Below are 5,231 nucleotides of genomic sequence, written 5' to 3' on the forward strand. Positions count from 1 at the left end.
TTCAAGCGTGGCAACAGTAGTGAGGTTGGCCCAGTATCGGGCAGTGTTTCGTTCTGCTGTGCATAAGGTCACTATGCATTGAGGTGACTCAATGGCACCTAACAACACCACCAACATATTTACCTCAGTTTCAAAAATGTGCAATTTGTGAAATTAAGCAAATTATACTCTCCAGGGATTCTGGTGTGGTGCTGTGGATTAATGTGCAGGACTACAAAATCAGTTTGATTCTCAAGGTCGGTGGTTCAAGCCTGTCAGCTTCTCTTTGAAAACCCTATACAAGGTCGCTATGGCTTGGAACTGACTTGCTGGCACTTAACCACAACAACAACCCTTCCTAAGAGAAGACTCATATAAATTTTTCAGATTTCAAACCTCAATGCTATCCATTCATCTAATCATTAGACTTTTTCATACAGGTTCATTCAGCCATCCACCCATATGATTTTTTCATGGTCTAGTCTGTCCCATGGAGTCCTAAAGTGGCACAGTGGGTTAATGTACCAGACTGAAAAGCCATTTGAACTGCAGGTTGGAGGTTCAAGCTCACCAGATGCTCCTAGGAAAGCCTATACAGGGTTGCTAGGGGTCGGAAACAACTCAACAACGCTTAACAACTACAACGATCTGTCCCATACTCAATTCTGAGAATAGGAGATATATCTTTGCATTATAATAGCTAGCCGACTTTAAAACACATATAAAGGAGCTCTGGTAGTATAATGGTTATGAGGACAGCTGCTAACCATAGGGTTAGCAGTTTAAAACCACAAGTTATTCAGCAGGAGAAAGATGAGGCTTTCTGCTCCAGCAATGATTTACAACTTTAAAAACCCAATGCAGGGTGGCTATGAGTCGGAACTATGAGTCGGAACATACTCCTGTGCTCCCCACCGCCACCATAAAAACATAGTGAATGTTTGCTGTTAAGAATGAAAGTAATATATGTTTATGGAAATATGTTTATTGAAAACTGTATATCACTTAAATTATGTAAACTTTCTGGAAACCAAAGGAGAACATCTGTTCTGGTGTGGAGATTATTTAACATAGATCAGGATTTAATTTGCCTGATTTCTTTACATTTTCAACTGACAACTTGTAAATTACAGGCTACTTCCTTGTGAGGGTGAAAGCTATTGTTATCAAAAACACTGTCTATTCATGCTCTCAGAAACTCATGTTTAAGCAATATATAACAAGGCATATCTAGCAGCTGCAAAGAAACAAATCCAACAATCTCCCAAAAATAATGCTTAGTAATATGCACAGAGAAGAGGTACACTTCATCACATGGATATGCATGCTGAGTGATTAAACGGAACCAGCTGTGATAAAAAGGACTTATCATTTATAATTCCAAGCTCAGCAGTCTCTTAAAAAAAAGTGTCTTCAATCAAAAAAAAAATGCTCACAATGCCAATGTTAAAGAAATTTGCTCATTGGCTCTACAAATTACTGGTTGTGGTAACTAATAATAATCAGCAGCATTTAAATGAAATATAAAAACAAGTATTGTCTTGTAAAAATTGAAAGTCAACTATAAATTAGAATTACATGATTAATTATTTGAAGAAAATGCTTCTTTACATTTGCCCTACCACTTTTCTTTCTTTTTTTTTAAATAGCACTTTAGTTTTGATATCCTGAGTAGAAGCAAAAATAATGAGTTTATTTCATAAGTACTAATTTTCTATTTTGAGTTTTCTCAAAATATTCAACAAATAAGTTTGTTAGGTCATTTTAAAAGCATATCAAATTTGTGTGCTCATTATCAATGGGGCTGTAATATGGTATTTGGGAGTGCAGTGGCTTCATAGGACAAGCACTGAACTGTGACTCAGAAGGTTTATGGTTTGTGTCTGCTTGTCATTATGTGGGGAAAAGATGAGGCTTTCTACTCCAGCAAAGATTTAAACCTCAGAAACCTATACTGGGTCAGTTTGAGGGAAATCTGACTTGACAGCACTAAACAACAACAGTATGGTAGTTAATCGCACAAACTCTAGATTCTGATCTCTATCACTTACTAGACATGTGTCCTTGAGTGGGTTATTTTGACTTATCGTAAACAGGAAGAATTATGGAACCTGCCTCAATAGGGTTGTCATAAGAACTAAATGGGTTAATATATTTAAAAGTACTAGAAAATGTGTCTACCACAGAAAAAATTATGTATATTATTAAGATTATTCACATAAATGAGGGGACTGCAAACTGTTTTTGGAAAAATGCAATTATCTCTCCAAATACACCATTAAAATACCTTAAAACATGAAAATTTGGGAATATTTGTATTCATCATTATTAATGGTATCTGACTTTTTTCTTACATTTTTAAATTATAGAAGTAATTTATTTACTCTTAAAACAGAAATGAAAACCAGAGCATTTCCAGGGAAAGATAAAATAAACTATCTCTAATTCCTCGATAGAGATAATTCCTCTTAGTATTTTTGTTACTTTTAAAATCTGTCAATACATATTTAATATATGGCATGCAATTTTATATTCTGCTGCTTCTTACTTAACACTATATGAAGAAATTTCAGTGTCTTTTAAATACTTTTCTTCTCTACCTAAATAAAATAAAATAAAATAAAATAATATACATTAATCAAATGTATCATAATTTACTTGATCGTTTTTTGAGACAAATATAGTTTTGTTTTTTCTCAGACTTATAACAAAAGCTTTTTGCCTGTATGAGTATTTTATTTCAGACTTCTGATTATTCTATTATTAAATTATTAGTGAAATACAAGGCCAAGTGTTTTTCATCAATGTCTCAGTCATTGTTGCTAAGTACTGTGGAGGTGGTTCTGACACATAACAACCTTGTATGGGTTTCTGGGGAGCAGCTGGTGGATTTGAATGGCCAACCTTGAAGTTAGAAGTATAGTGCATATCCTACAGTGCCACACCAGGGAGGTCCACTTTAGGAATCTAGCAGAATTATTGAATATGAAAAGAAAGCTACTAAAATGAGAAAGTGGTCATTCAAATGTGTTTAGTTTTTTGGATCAACTAACAATCAGAATTAAACATGCTTTTTCCATTGATAGTGCTTTGTGGTAATTTTGGATCAGAAAGTACTGTGTATTTCAGGAGATAACAAAGAACAAAAACAACAACAACAAAAACCATTGTAACAACCATGATAAAGGAGTATTTTATAACTGACTGCATTATCTTGAATTTTCAGTATGGCACGCTGAAGTTGAAGATATATTCCTAAAAGAATTAGCAGTTCTAATTACAATGTCCTGTTAGTACATGCAGGAAGCAAAATATCTGATTATATTATCAAAATGAATTCCTCATTTTATAGTCATAAGAGATCTAGGGCAACTATCAAATGTCAAATACCAGTGTTATTACTGTTTTATAGCCTGGAAAAATTGTAACAGTGTGCTAGAGTTATTCCAAGTAGTTATGGGCTTCATTGTCAAGAATGCGTTATCCACCAGGACAATGTGACTGGTAACAGCACTTACCCAGAAATGAGGTACTGAGTGCCCTTCATAACCCACCATCCCAAACCATCCAAGTAGCATAGTTGCTGGTTTGAAATATATTCTGGGCTTTCAGACAGCTGCTTGTAACTGTACCAAACTGAAATTGAGGATTCATCATCATCTTAACAAGCACTAGATGAATGCCTCCAGTTCTAAAAATATGTTGATCTGACATCTCCAACATAGTCCACTAGGTTCATATCCATGGTGTATTTCTCAGGCTGCCTTTCCCTGAGATTCTTGGTATAAGAAAAAAATGGTGCTATGTGTGATATTAGGCAAAGCAGAAGGCTGCTGGGTCAAGGAAGATCAAGCCTTTTCAAGGAGAAAACCATGATGTATGCAACTAGTCCTACTGTGGTACTGTAGGATAACATGCTCTATGGCACTTAAAAATGACAATACACCTAGCACACTAGTTTAAATCTGTGAGAAAAGAATTATCTTACAACTGGTTTTTCTCAACTGACCATTTAAACTCTAGTAATAATAATAATAAAAAAAATCTATTCATTTTGTTGTTGTTGATTTGTCTGTCATTTTACTTGTCTTTGAATTATTAAAATAATGCAACAAAAGTATTTTGATGAAAAAAAGTCTACCCTGGTGAAATGCCATTATTCGTAAAAAGAGAGTTGAAGAATTACAAAATGAAAAGAGTTATACCAGAATTTTAACTCTACTAACTTTAAAATATTTTTTGGCTTAATTTTGGACCATTTTCCTATTAATCTGTTAGTATAATCAAAAGCCTTTGCTATTGGGAGCAACCAAACCGAAGGTCTCAGACTTGGGGGCAGTTTAAGTGAAGGATTGCAGCTAAACAATTGTGCTCTGAAAATTGGGCTGCTCCCAGGTTCTTGCTTCCCCGTGAGAAACTTGCAAAGCCTGCCTCAGGCAACAAGGAATTTGCAGTCTTTCCTTGTACACAGCCATGACTTTCAGTTAAGTCTGCAAAAACATCTAGCTGCCCTATTTCTGTTTCCCTAGCAACTACATTCTTCTGATGAAGTCCTGCTTACTGCTTACATAAATACACCAAAAGTTTTTTGCACTCCTTTTCCTTTCCCAGCTCTCTCCTTTGATTTATATATAATAAAAGGACTAAGCCTAAATCGGAGTCACAGTATCTCCATCAGAGTGCTGCATCCCATCTGGTACTAACTTTTCTTATTTCATTTCGTGTTTTGTGTCTTTCTTTTTTCTAATCTCCCATCACCCCTACTCGAGTTTAATCTCTTCATGTGGGTCGCTGAATATAGCCACATGTTGGATGAGGCACTTTGTTAAAAATATTATCACTTCAATATATATGTATATGAGTTAAGTCTAGGCCAATCCATATGGCCAATGTAATTCGTACATTCCAACACATAAATACAAAGTTTAGTCAAAAATTATCCACATTCTGATGGTAGAATTTATTTTAATCAACTTTTAGAGAAGACAAATACATCATTTTTTGGACATAATCTCCTTGTTTTTAATGCACTTTGTTCATCTGTCACAAGCTTTTGTATTCCCTTATTTAAAAATATTTTAGGATGAGCTGTGGTTATAAATACACCACTGTCTTCACTTCTTCATCAAAGGTGAATCTTCATCCTTGAAGGGCTCTTTCAGGGAAGCAAACAGGTGAAAGTCTGATGGAGCAAGATTTAGGGAGGATGCTTTAAAACAAAACAAAGTTTTTGCAGAGTATCAACAGTGTGG

This window comes from Chrysochloris asiatica, unplaced genomic scaffold (assembly GCF_000296735.1).
Source record: "Chrysochloris asiatica unplaced genomic scaffold, ChrAsi1.0 scaffold00017, whole genome shotgun sequence".
Taxonomy (NCBI): Eukaryota; Metazoa; Chordata; class Mammalia; order Afrosoricida; family Chrysochloridae; genus Chrysochloris; species Chrysochloris asiatica.